This window comes from Erythrolamprus reginae, chromosome 2 (genome assembly GCF_031021105.1).
Source record: "Erythrolamprus reginae isolate rEryReg1 chromosome 2, rEryReg1.hap1, whole genome shotgun sequence".
NCBI classification, from domain to species: domain Eukaryota; kingdom Metazoa; phylum Chordata; class Lepidosauria; order Squamata; family Dipsadidae; genus Erythrolamprus; species Erythrolamprus reginae.
The window spans coordinates 46,573,594-46,588,378 of record NC_091951.1 but is presented as its reverse complement, the minus strand read 5'-3'; the positions used below and the strand labels follow the sequence as shown (position 1 = coordinate 46,588,378).

The 14,785-nt window shown below is 42.3% G+C and overlaps 1 pseudogene; it reads left to right on the top strand.

Annotated features, from left to right (window-relative positions):
* The window catches only part of LOC139160362 (zinc finger protein 721-like), a 94,844-nt pseudogene that overhangs the window by 9,231 nt on the left and 70,828 nt on the right, over positions 1-14,785 (top strand).

Genomic DNA, 14,785 nt, shown 5'->3' with positions numbered 1-14,785 from the left:
AGAGGATGTAGATAGCACAGGTAGTACAGAAAAATGGGCATGTCATTTTTTTGCTGCTGTATAACTTTGATCAGCCACTAAAAACTAAAAACTGTTGTTAGTCGAGAACTACAATTGGTGTCTTCTACCATTTTGCCTTCTGCTTTTGGTTGGAGATTCTTTTCAGGATTGTTTTTTAAGACTATTATTTTAAAAAACAAAACTCTTTCGCTAATTACCGTGTTTACCTGAAAATAAGACCCAGTCTTATATTCTCTTAAGACCTGAAATAGCACTCAGCCTTATTGTCGGGGGTGTCTTATTTTTTTCACATACAGGAGGTGGCCCCGCCCTCTCCCTCCCACCCTCAGGCAGGAGCAGTCCAACAGTGTAACTGAGAGCAGCACTGACAATCCAGAATTTTAAGGCTGAAAAATGAAAAGAGAGGGGGGGGGGGTTTCAAAGGCCCTGGAGCAAAAGAACAACGTTCTTCTGTTTGCTATCTGAAGTGGGTGTCAAGGTCAACCCTGTGGGAAGCAATCTGCTTCTGTACCGAAAACCTCATGGGCTTTGGAGTATATTGGGGAAGGGGAGCTGGCCTTCCTCGCTCACCTCCAGCTGCGCCTTCCCGCTTCGAAAACATGTCAGGATGTAATATGAATTACACCATATTGTTGTGGTGGGGAAACGTTTCCCAAAAAGGGGGCAACAAATGGGGAAGACACATGAACTTACAGCGCTTTGTTTTGATTCTGGGCCTTCTGCTAACTTGGAAACAATGCCTTTTACACTTTAGTTTTTGCATGCCGTGTCACCTGAGAGGTCTCATGGAGAGGTGGATGAGCCCCCCTTGTCCTTTGCTGTGCAGCTTCTCTCCCCCGTTTCGCCTCTTCTTTAGCGTTGCCTTTCCCTCTATCACCTCCGAAGAGGGAAGGCAAGGTTCAGAGAGGATGGAGGGCTGGGACAAATCTGAAAGAAGCAGAGCCTTCCTTCTGTGCAGGGTTTCCGAGAGCAACCCCAGAGAGCAGCTGCAGAAGAGGCAGCCGTCAAGCTACTGGTCTCCCTTTCCCTCCTCCTTCTTCTTCCTTCTGAAGTGTGGGTTGAAAAGCCCCATCGTTTTCAGTCATGATCACACCGCCCAACTTTCTTTGTAGATTGGGCGGCAGAACTGGAGGAATAGGTTGGATGATGGGGGCTGAACATGTACTGGATGCGGGATGTCCAGTCAGCGAAGCAGTGGAAGTGATGTGCCAGTGCCTGGAGGCTGTTGGGGTCTGGATGCGTGTCAACAGACTCAAACTCAACCCTGATAAGACGGAGTGGCTGTGGGTTTTGCCTCCCAAGGACAATTCCATCTGTCCTTCCATTACCCTGGGGGGGGGGATCACTAACTCCCTCAGAGAGGGTCCGCAACTTGGGCGTCCTCCTCGATCCACAGCTCACATTAGAGAAACATCTTTCAGCTGTGGCGAGGGGGGCGTTTGTCCAGGTTCGCCTGGTGCACCAGTTGCGGCCCTATTTGGACCGGAAGTCACTGCTCAAAGTCTCTCATGCCCTCATCACCGCGAGGCTCGACTACTATAATGCTCTCTACATGGGGCTACCTTTGAAAAGTGTTCGGAAACTTCAGATCGTGCAGAATGCAGCTGCGAGAGCTATCATGGGCTTTCCTAAATACGCCCATGTCACACCAACACTCCGCAGTCTGCATTGGTTGCCGATCAGTTTCCGGTCACAATTCAAAGGGTTGGTTATGACCTATAAAGCCCTTCATGGGCTTCTCTGTGGCGGCCCCGACCCTTTGGAACCAACTCCCCCCAGATATCAGAGTTGCCCCCACCCTCCTAGCCTTTCGTAAGCTCCTTAAAACCAACCTCTGTCGTCAGGCATGGGGGAATTGACACTTTCCCTCCCCCTAGGCTTATAAATTTATGCATGGTATGCTAGTATGTATGATTGGTTTCTAAATTGGGGTTTTAAATTAACTTAAATATTAGATTTGTTTACATTGTATTATTATTGCTGTGAGCCACCCTGAGTCTGCGGAGAGGGGCGGCATACAAATCTGATTAATAAATAAATAAATAAATAAATAATGGCACTTCCATCACCTCACCAAGGCACGAGCAACAACTACTAGAAATGTGGGGGTGGGTATGGAAAGCACATGATCCATACGGTACATCTTGTAGGCCAGATAGCATACCTCACCCACCCCAGCTGCACCTCTGCCAGTGCTGCTGCTATGTGGCAAGGAAAGTGGTGGGACAGGGGTGGCGCCACCCCCTGCATTCCCAGCCCCTGCCTTCCATTCTCGTCCTCCAGTTCTACCACGCAAAGAGAGATGGTGGAACTGATGGCCTGCCTTCCCTAGCCCCACACAGGCTGCAGTTCCTTCCAGACACCATCTGGCCCCACGCAGATGCTTATCTTCTCCCATGATGGCCATGCCCACTGCCCCACCCTCCTTGATGACATTCTGAGCTCTGGCATGTTTTGGAGGTATTGCTCCGCGTGCCACTTGTGATACCAGTGCCATAGGCTCGCCATCACTGTCCTACAGAATCATTTAAGTTGATAATGTCTGCCTAAAATATTTATTTAGTCAGATGCTTTTTGTACTGCCCATTTTGTCAACTAAGCCATGGATTCTTTTCCCCAGGAAAATTTTGTTTATTTTTTTCTCCACACCAATCACATATGTAATATAATCTCCTCAATTCTAAAGCGGAGAAAAATCCAAATAATTTATCCTAAATGTCCCAATTAGCCCAATTAATAATAATTCCTTTTAGCAAGTAAATAAAACAATAAAAAATAATTTTAAAAAATTTAAAAGAAGAAAAGAATAAGAAAAGAAAAAGGAAATAAAAAGGAAAAAGAAGGATAAGCAAAACCCCTTTTTCCCTCTTCTTCCATGTATCTCTTTTACTCTGAAATCAATCATCACACCCCATTTATCACTGTGAGCCCAGTGGAATCCTCATGCCCTATTCTAATATATCACAGTAAACCCAGTGAAATCATTATGTCCTATTATAATATGTCACAGTAAACCCAGTGAAATCATCATGCCCTACTCTATTATGTCACTGTAAACCCAGTGGAATCTTCTTGCCCTATTCTAATATATCACAGTAAAACCAGTGAAATCATTATGTCCTATTATAATATGTCACAGTAAACCCAGTGAAATCATCATGCCCTACTCTATTATGTCACTGTAAACCCAGTGGAATCTTCTTGCCCCTACTCTAACTTATATCACTGTATACCCAGTAGAATCATCATGCCCTCTTCTAAACAAAATGAAACAAAACACAGTGAGCCCAATAAGATCCTCATACCCTACACTAATTTTATCACTGTAAAACCAGTGGAATCATCATGCCCTAATCTATGAAATTATCTGAAAACCTATTGGAATCAGCAGTAAAACCTACTCCATTTTGCAGGAAAATAAATCAAATAAATATCTCATAGCCTATTACAGTGGTACCTCGAGATACGAGTTTAATTCGTTCCGGACCTGTGCTCTTAAGTCGAGCAGCTCTTATCTCGAACGACTTTTCCCCATAGGAATTAATGTAAATAATTTTAATTGGTTCCAGCCCGGTGGTGGTGGGGAGCTAGCTAGCTGTCAGCGGCGCCGTAAAAAGGGCGATCAAGAGAGGAATGGGTGAATGAATGGACGGAGGGTGGGTGGGAAGGAAGGAAGGAAGGAGAGAAAGCAAGAGAAAGAAAGAAAGCAAGAGAAAGAAAGAAGAATGAAAGAGCAAGAGAGAAAAAGAAAGAGAGAAAGAAAGAGAGAAAGAAAGAAAGCAAGAGAAAGAAAGAAGAATGAAAGAGCAAGAGAGAAAAAGAAAGAGAAAGAAAGAAAGAGAGAAAGAATGAAAGCAAGAGAAAGAAAGAAGAATGAAAGAGCAAGAGAGAAAAAGAAAGAAAGAAAGAGAGAAAGAATGAAAGCAAGAGAAAGAAAGAAGAATGAAAGAGCAAGAGAGAAAAAGAAAGAGAGAAAGAATGAAAGCAAGAGAAAGAAAGAAGAATGAAAGAGCAAGAGAGAAAAAGAAAGAGAGAAAGAAAGAAAGCAAGAGAAAGAAAGAAGAATGAAAGAGCAAGAGAGAAAAAGAAAGAGAAAGAAAGCAAGAGAAAGAAAGAAGAATGAAAGAGCAAGAGAGCAAGAGAGAAAAATAAATAAAGAAAGAAAGACAACTTCAAAGAAAGGCTCACTGAGCATCTCTAATTCTCTCTCTCTTTCCCTCCCTTCCTTCCTTCCCTTCTTTCTCTCTCTCCATCCCTCGCCCTCTGACTTCCCTCCCTTGCTGCTGAAGGGACGAGCGCGGGCTATTTTTTCCCCGCCTCTGGCAGTGAAATTGCTCCGGTTTTTTTGCTTCCCCCCCTTGCCTCTTCCACAGTGAAATTGCCCCGTTTTTTTTGCTTCTCCCCCTTGCCTCTTCCACAGTGAAATTGCTCCGTTTTTTTTGCTTCTCCCCCTTGCCTCTTCCACAGTGAAATTGCTCCGTTTTTTTTGCTTCTCCCCCTTGCCTCTTCCACAGTGAAATTGCCCCGTTTTTTTTGCTTCCCCCCCTTGCCTCTTCCACAGTGAAATTGCCCCGTTTTTTTGCTTCTCCCCCTTGCCTCTTCCACAGTGAAATTGCCCCGTTTTTTTTGCTTCTCCCCCTTGCCTCTTCCACAGTGAAATTGCTCCGTTTTTTTTGCTTCTCCCCCTTGCCTCTTCCACAGTGAAATTGCCCCGTTTTTTTTGCTTCCCCCCCTTGCCTCTTCCACAGTGAAATTGCCCCGTTTTTTTGCTTCTCCCCCTTGCCTCTTCCACAGTGAAATTGCCCCGTTTTTTTTGCTTCTCCCCCTTGCCTCTTCCACAGTGAAATTGCTCCGTTTTTTTTGCTTCCCCCCCTTGCCTCTTCCACAGTGAAATTGCCCCGTTTTTTTTGCTTCTCCCCCTTGCCTCTTCCACAGTGAAATTGCCCCGTTTTTTTTGCTTCTCCCCCTTGCCTCTTCCACAGTGAAATTGCCCCGTTTTTTTTGCTTCTCCCCCTTGCCTCTTCCACAGTGAAATTGCCCCGTTTTTTTTGCTTCTCCCCCTTGCCTCTTCCACAGTGAAATTGCCCCGTTTTTTTTGCTTCTCCCCCTTGCCTCTTCCACAGTGAAATTGCCCCGTTTTTTTTGCTTCTCCCCCTTGCCTCTTCCACAGTGAAATTGCCCCGTTTTTTTTGCTTCTCCCCCTTGCCTCTTCCACAGTGAAATTGCCCCGTTTTTTTTGCTTCTCCCCCTTGCCTCTTCCACAGTGAAATTGCCCCGTTTTTTTTGCTTCTTCCCCTTGCCTCTTCCACAGTGAAATTGCCCCGTTTTTTTTGCTTCTCCCCCTTGCCTCTTCCACAGTGAAATTGCCCCGTTTTTTTGCTTCTCCCCCTTGCCTCTTCCACAGTGAAATTGCCCCGTTTTTTTTGCTTCTCCCCCTTGCCTCTTCCACAGTGAAATTGCCCCGTTTTTTTTGCTTCTCCCCCTTGCCTCTTCCACAGTGAAATTGCTCCGTTTTTTTTGCTTCCCCCCCTTGCCTCTTCCACAGTGAAATTGCTCCGGTTTTTTTGCTTCTCCCCCTTGCCTCTTCCACAGTGAAATTGCTCCGTTTTTTTGCTTCTGCACCCCCAGCAGAAGCCAAGGACTCACCAAGAGCTGGATACGAGCTGAGAAGAGCTGGGCTGCTGGCTTGCTTTGCTTCCTTCCCGAGCTGATGCAGAGCCGAATAAACAGCCCGGCTCTTCTCGGCTCGTATCCCGGATTTGAGCTCGGGAGTCGAGCAAAAATTTATCTCCTCTGCCAGCTCGTATCTCGGAATCCTCGTAAGTAGAGCACCTCGTATGTCGGGGTTCCACTGTATAATATAAATCATTGTAACCCTAGAGACAGCATGTTCTCCTTATTTTTATCAAACTAGTTTATAACTTTCTATAAACTCATAAAAAGTTATAAAGCATAAATTATGATCCACCTATCTTACTTAAATTCTATAGTACAATAACTTCAATAATCAATATTTCCCACTATCATTAATAACTTGCCTTAAAATTGAAAATAATCTAATATAGTCCTCATTATTTTCTATCTTCTTAATTCTATATTTCTCTAAAACATAATTCATCCATATAAAAAATTATCCTAATTTTTGCTTATCTTATAATTAAACTTTCATACCTTTTCCCCTGAGCTGTATCCCATTAATATCAGAAGTAATAAAAATATTAATATCCAAAATAGCCATAGCCATTTTCAATTTTCATTGTTCTATTTTCATTGTTCTCTTATTCTCTTATTCCATTTTTCATTATTTACCCCCAAAATATATCATAATATATCTTAGATATAAAGCTCAATTGTATCTTGTATTTTACTCATTAATTTCCCTTCTAAATTTCATTCATATTCCCCAATCTGTGTTCAATCTCTTCTCAATATAATTTCCCTATATTAAATTCCAAATAACTTTATAATTCATCATTTAATCCCCATACATCCCACTCAAATTTTACAAAAATTAATTCTTCTAATTTGTAATTTTATAATAATCTCCATCTTCTTCCTCTTCAGAAATTCTGTTGCTATCCATATTTTCTTATTTGCTGATTTATTCCAAATTACAAAGACTCTTTCTGGTAATAATATCTGGTAATAGTATGATTGTCCTCAAATTCTTCTCATGTTTAATTTATTCTAATATTTTTTGCCAACTCTCTGGCCATATCTCTATCGGTCAGTTCAAATACTTCTTCTCACAAAAATTCTTTTTGCAAACAGAAGATGTTAGCTTCCTCCCTTCTCAAAGGTAAACACAAAATAAACACATACCAATCTCCTGACCAAGACAGATAACATCCACTACCAAGGCTAGCATCTGCTGAGCATATGAAACAGAATTCTCCTTGTAATGACTCCACCAGCCAGTAGATGGCAAGCTCTCATCTGTGTGGGAAGCTCTCCTCTCTCCATAGTTCTAGCATTTTTAGTTCCATATTTAATTCCGTATTTGATTTCTATGTTGCACAATAAAAAACCAACTTCTTAAAAAGGGGGGGGGGGAGATAAAAGATATAATGCTTTGAATCTGCTTAAATAGTCCAAACTTGAGCAATGTTCAAAAATATGCAGAATATGCAAAAATAGAAGCCTCCACTATTCACCACACTGCTAAATAGCCACTTCCTCTCCTATTTCCAGCAGTTAGCTCAGTTGTGAAAAATTTAAAAAAAAACATTCCCAATCCTTTTTCGGCCAAAATCACTCACCAGCACATCACTTAATTTTTTCTTCACCTCGCCATTACTTAAATAATACTCTTCCCAGGTGTTACCGCTCGGCTCCAATCTGGCTGCGCACCACCACCTGCGCGAGACTACACCCTGTGTCTGGTGGGGTATGCCGATCCCTAACCAGACCCCCAGTAGCGTCCCCTGCGTCACCTCCCCTTCAGGGAGGATTGGGTCTGGTTCAAAAGAACCAGAACCCCCAGACGGTGGGGATTTGAGGGCCCCCAAGGGAGAGGGGGACTTCAGTGCTGCCACAGCCATTTGACCCCGCCCCTTAAAACTTTTTGTACTACCCATTTTGTCATGTTAAGCATGGATTCTTATTCAGCATAACCACTTTTCTTACTGTATATGTTTGCTTTGGAAATATCTAAACAATAAGGAAGATCCTGCAGTCTCTCCTTGGTCTGTTCTGTACTTTTCCCCCCTTTCAGGAGGGTCTTCTGCCCTTTGAGGAGGTGGCGGTTTATTTCTCAGAGGCGGAGTGGTCTCAGCTGGATCCTCAACAAAAAGCTCTGCATTGGGAAGTCATGCTGGAGAATTATAAGAATGTGGCTTCTCTTGGTAAGGGTTTCCTATTCTCGAGTCAGAGAGTTCAGGAAGACATTTTGTAGTTAATGTCATTAGAAGATCTCTAAATAGACATCCCCTCGCCAGAGGGAGAAGGAAAAGTTCTGGTTTTCTACTAAACCTAAAAAGGAAATAGGTCCATGGCATTCTGCTTAGATGTATCTTATCCTATTTGTTTTTATATTTCTATTTAAACATTTTAGACACAAAGTAATTCCTTAATTTGACGTAATGGCAAATTCCATTACATAGATTTCATCTATTTTGCAACATGTGTTCCCGATCATTCAAGTTTTTTGACTTAATATCCTTTTCAAGGTTTTATTCCTCATCAATAGAGATATTATCACTTCTATACCATGGCATTATAAGGATACAAATGTGCAGTATATGTAGAGTTTGGTGCAATACCTGAAGGCAATTAATAGGACTTCTGACAGAGTGATATTTTTCCCTAACCTTTCTCTCACTTTCATTTCTCTTTCTCTTTGAAGGTGATCATGAGAATGACAGTACAGTCCTTGAAGAACCAATCAAAGTGTTTGGACAAGGATACATAAAGAGAAATCCTATAATTCAAACAGAATCCCAAAGACAGGAAAGAAAACTTTCAAATAACTGGAATAAGGAAAGGTCATCTTCTACTGTTGCTCAGGTGCAGGACATTATTGATCAACAAGAAAAACTAAAGAGGAAATATATTGGGAATGGTGGAAGACTCTTCAAAGACATATTAGATGTAAATGGACCCTGTCCATCACAAGCCAAAGAGCAGGCCAATGGAAAAAATTGGACATTCACATTTTCTCAAGAAAATTGGTCTCTTGAATCACAGAAAGGTTTTCATGTGAGAGAGATGTCCAATGAATACAACAAAAATGAAAACAAGACTGTTAATAAAAAGGTCCATACAGGGGAAAAGCCATATAAATGCATGGAGTGTGGGAAAAGCTTCAGTCAAAATGGTAATCTTACTTGCCATCAAAGGATCCATACAGGGGAGAAGCCATATAAATGCATGGAGTGTGGGAAAAGCTTCAGTCAAAATGGTAATCTTACTTGCCATCAAAGGATCCATACAGGGGAGAAGCCATATAAATGCATGGAATGTGGAAAAAGTTTCAGAGGAAGCAATGAACTTACACGCCATCGAAGGATCCACACAGGGGAGAAGCCATATAAATGCATGGAGTGTGGAAAAAGCTTCAGGCAACATTGTAATCTTACTTCCCATAAAAGGATCCACACAGGGGAGAAGCCATATAAATACATGCAGTGTGGAAAAAGCTTCAGAAGAAGCAATGAATTTAAATCCCATCAAATGATCCACACAGGGGAGAAGCCATATAAATGCATAGAGTGTTGAAAGAAGTTCAGTGCACTGTGTAGTCTTATTTCCCATAACATTATTCATTGACTGGAGATTGAAGAAAACAAATACTGTATATTGTTGGATGATAACTAAAGTTAAGAAGTTAAATAAAATTAATTAAATATTCCATTACTTTTCCAGCTTCTGTCAACCTAGCAGTTTGAAGGCATGTAAAAATGCAATTAGAAAAACAGGGACCTCTGGAACAAAATGCAAGGTGGTTAACAGATATGAGTAACGTAAAAATAAAAAAAACAGAGGCATTTGTATTTGGAATTATAGATCAGAAAATGGAACAAAATCAGTATTATTTAACTATTCATATATTAACAGCAGCTAGAATTGTAAAAACGCAAAACTAGAAGCAAATAAAAATACCAGATGAACAAATAGTGATTAAGAAAATGTGGAGGCAGATATGTTAACTTTAAAATTAAGAAACAAAGAAGACTCAGAATACTGTAAAATTTGGAACTCATTTTGCGATTGGTTAAAAAAATGGGAGGAAATCCAAAAATATAATATAACAATTTACAAATGACAAATAACCAGAAATTTATGAATATTAAAATAACAATTTGTTTAAGGTTTTTATTTATTTATTTATTTATTCATTTATTCATTCATTCATTTCTTTCTTTATTTTATTTTATTTGTATGCCGCCCCTCTCCGTAGATTCGGGGCGGCTAACAACAGTAATAAAAAACATCATGTAAATCCAATACTAAAAACAAGTAAAAAACCCTTATTATAAAACTAAACGTCCATACAAACTAACATACCATGCATAAATTATAAAGGCCTAGGGGGAAAGAATGTCTCAATTCCCCATGCCTGACAACAGAGGTGGGTTTTAAGGAGCTTACGAAAGGCAAGAAGGGTGGGGGCAATTCTAATCTCTGGGGGGAGTAGATTCCAGTGGGTCGGGGCCGCCACAGAGAAGGCTTTTCCCCTGGGCCCCACCAAGCGACATTGTTTTGTTGACGGGACCCGGAGAAGGCCCACTCTGTGGGACCTAACCGGTCGCTGGGATTCGTGTGGCAGAAGGCGGTCTCGTAGATGCCCTGGTCCGGTGCCATGAAATTGATGATTTGAATGTGTTGAACCTTTGTATTATCGATTAAGATAAAGCGGTAGGAAATATAATAGATGTATATATAAAGAAATCAATAACCAAAACAATTTTTCTTATACCAACTGTATTTGCCAAAACAAGGAAACAAATGAAGAAAAGGAATGTGTTTAATGGAACAATATATTTCAATTTTAATTTTTTTTTCTTTCCTTTGTTGTGTAGATGTATCTATATTGTTATGTGTATGTGGTTTTTTTCCTTCTTTTTTTGTTGTTTGTATGTCTGTTTTTCTTTTTAATTTTTAAACTTTAATAAAAACTACCTTTAAAGACAAAGAAAAACAGGGACCTCTTTTGGTGGGAATGTAACCGCCTTAGGCTTTTTGTCATGCTGGCCACATGACCACAGAGACGTCTTTGGACGTGCTGCCTCTTTAGGTTTGAAACAGCGATGAGCACCACCCTTAGAGCTGGAAACGATTAGTACATACGTGCCAGGGGAATCACTACCTTTACCTTAATTCAATATCAGTTGTGTGGTTTTGTTCTAGTCATGTACTTAATTGCTTTAAAAATGCATGAAACCAAGATTTGTGAAAGGATTTGGAGGGGACATATTTCACAGTGTGAGAGATTCATGTTGGTTTGCAGCTGTCAATATTAGTTCTGGGTCAAGCTGTACAATAAAGAGACTGAAAGGAGCAGAGAGGTTAACACAGTTCTTTTTTAACCCCTTTTTTCTTTCCATCTTCATTTTTTCCTTCACTAATTGTAGCTAAATCTCTTTTTTCACCCTTGCATTGTCCCTTCCATATCCAGAGGAATCTCTTCAAACCATTGGAATTTTCAGTTTTTGTGGTTGCAACTTTTTTTTCTCTTTATTCATGATCTGTGGATTGATGAATCCCAGTATGATTGCTGAGGTTGATCCAGGTGCTTTCTTCCCTCTCAAAGGTATTTTTGGGTCATAGAGGTAAGCCAGAAGGGATAAGACCTGTGATAAACCAGAACGATCATCTGGGGGGGACGGGGTGGTGGTGGTGGAAAGAGTTATGCTTAGCATGGCTGAATAAAGGAGATGCAAGGGAAGACAAAATAGAAAGTGGATAAGAGAAACAAGGAAATTACAAGATAGGCCATGGGAGGAGTGTAATTTAACTAAATAATAAGCAAAAAGAAGTACAGTGGTCCCCCGATTATTGCGAGGGTTCCGTTCCAGGACCCCTCGCAATGATCGGTTTTTCGCGAAGTAGCGCTGCGGAAGTAAAAACACCATCTGCGCATGCGCAGATGGTGTTTTTACTTCTGCCGCAGCAGCGAGGAGCCGAAGATTGGGGTTTCCCCACCGCCCACGCAAACTCCTTGCTGCCGCTCGCCTTCGCTTCAGGACTCAGCTGGGAAGCGGCGCGAGCGAACAGCGTGGGCGAGCGCGCGGGCAGGCAGGCGGCGGACAAGCCGTTCGCTCGCGCCGCTCGCTCGCGCCGCTTCCCAGCTGAGTCCTGAAGCCAATTCGCTTTAGGACTCAGCTGGGAAGCGGCGCGAGCGAACGGCGTGGGCGGGCGAAGGGCGGGCGAGCGGCAGCGAAGAGTTTGCGTGGGCGGTGGGGAAACTCCTCGCTGATGCCCGCCGCTCGCCCTCCTCGCTGATGCCCGCCGCTCCCTGATGCCCGCCGCTCGCCGCTGATGCCCGCCGCTCGCCAGCAAGAGGGGGAAGACCCAGGGAAGCTGCCCAGCAGCTGATCTGCCCGGCGCCATCTACGCATGCGTGCCCATAGAAAAAAGGGCGCGCATGCGCAGATGGTGTTTTTACTTCCGGGTTGAAAAATCGCCATATAGCCGTTTCGCAATGATCGGGATCGCAATACCCGGGGGATCACTGTAATAGTTGAAAGTTGCAATTATATTGGAAAGCTTACTTGGGTTTCAGCCAAGATTTTAAAACTTTTCAGCAGCTTGTTCTTCCTGCCTATTTTTTTGTACTGCTGTGTAGTTTTATGTCTCTCCCAGGTTTGTGTCACCTAACTTTCTGAACACAGAGGAGTCACTTTTGACGGATTTCCTGTTCACTTTTGTGCAGCCTAATTTCTGTTAAGACTCATGTTGCAGTTAGCTAAAAAATGGTTAGCAGAACCACTCAGTGTACATACATCACACTCAAAGATGAAAATTTCTTAGAATCACAAGGTCTGCTCTGGTTTTTTTACATATTACTTTGTGTGGAAGTTCACATGCAGCTTACCCAACTCTCCCCCAATAAAACAGACCATATGGATAGACCTGGATGATTTATTAAAGGAACAGGATGGGTGAAATTGGAAAAATAGAAATACAGGTATTCCTCTAGGTCAATATTCCCTCCCATTTTTTTTCAATGTGGGCGGAAAAGTATAGTGTCTGAGCGGCAGTTCTTTCGGGAGTGGGCGGCATAGAAATATATATAAATAAATAAATAAATAAATTTTCATGCCTGAGCGCCTGATTTTAGTGGCCCTTTCCCACTATGTTATTCTGTTATTTATACTTCAATTAATATCATTATCCTCTTACAAATCCAGATAGGCCGTCATGCCTACTTCTTCTTCTTATACATTCTTCTTAAAAGAAACTAAAAACTTTTTGAAATGAGGCAGACCACACAGGTATCTTTGAAGACGGTTCCGTTTATTCAGCTCTCTTGCAAGTGACTTCAGCAAGGAACGCGTCTGAGCTGTCAGTGTCAAAACAGCTCTATTTATACTTTAAAGGCTCGCGCCTAAAAGAAACGGCCGTGCGTCTTAACCAATCAGACGCGACCTTGATTTATTCACATTTTAAATTGACAGAGACAGTATTTTTTACAGAATTTCTTTTTACAGACTTAACACCCCTCCCTCATTGGTTGAGTACAACTGTCAATCAGTGAGCCATGTGATGTAATCCTCCAGTCTGCTTGGTCTGCGTGAAGTCCGATCAGACCTGCGCAGATCATTTGCGTCTGGGATTTCCACGGAGGAGGATGGCTCGTTGTGACCTCTTGTTTGCGGCTGGGCCCGAGTTGGGGCTCCGGCCTGCGGTCGAGGATATGTTGGCGTTGCACCCATTCCTGATGAGGAGGACGGCTCGGAGTCGTTGGAGGATACTTCTGGCCGTGGTGAGTCCATTTGGTAATCAAAAAGTTCAGGCTGTGTGTGAGAGTCTGCTTGGGGGGAAGAATTTTTGTTAGCGGCCTGTTCGTTGTCAGGTGTTATACGCCCCCGCAAGTGATCTATGTGCCGTTTCCATGTGCGGCCATCCTCTAGTAAAATAATATATGTTTTAGGAGCTGTTTGCTGGATTATTTTTCCCTTGAGCCAATTTAAACCCCCATCAAAATTTTTTGCAAATACATTTTGCCCTAAGTACAAACTTCTTTCAGGATTTACACAGATTACATCATTAATATTTTTTGTACAATAACGGGGGTGCAACCTGTCCAGAGGGGACCTTATTTTTCGACCCAATAGAATTTCTGCTGGACTTTTATTCGTAATGGAATTTGGGGTTATATGCTGCATTAGTAAAAATTTATCTAAATTGTGTTGTATTTCCCCTGGGCCTGCCCTGCGTAGTGCTTCCTTGGCTACCCGAACATAACGTTCTGCCAGACCATTAAACCATGGGGAATAAGGAGATGTGAGGGCGTGTCTGACCCCCAAATTACTTAAAAAACATTCAAATTGTCTGGCAGTCAATTGTGGCCCGTTATCAGAAACCAGGATGTCTGGACACCCATGAGTAGCAAACAAATGGTACAAAGCCTTTATAGTGGCACAAGTAGTGATGTTTTGCATGGCTATTATTTCCACCCATCTAGAGAAAGCATCTACTACAATCAAAAAATTCTGAGATCCAATAGGGCCCACAAAATCGATGTGTATACGTGACCATGGCCCAGTGGGTTTCTCCCATTCAACCGGTGTTGTCTTAGGGGGATTGGGACGTGACTCCTGGCAAGGGTCACAATTTGCTACCCACTGCTCGATGTCTGTGTCTAGGCCTGGCCACCACAAGTGTCCCCTGGCCAAACCCTTCATTCTAACAATGCCTGGGTGGCCCTCATGCAGCATACATAACACTTTCTGTTTTAGACTGTTGGGAATGACCACCCTGTCACCCCATAATACACAACCCTTCATGTAGGACAATTCCAATCTTTTTGATTTAAAATCTGTTAGTCCTGCTTCCTCAGGGTCTCCTAACCAACCCCTTTGTATACAATTGATAACTTTTAGCAATATTGGGTCCTTCTTGGTGTATTCAGCTACCTCTTTTGCTGTGGTCAAAGGGTTTTCCTCGAAGTCTAATAGCAATATGTCCTCTGACGGAGTTGGGTCTTTAACTAAGTCTGCCATGGGGCATCTGCTTAGGCCATCTGCATGGTTTATTGCTTTTCCCCCCTTGTGGGTTAATTCATATTGATAACCTGATAAAAATAGTGCCCACCTAATTA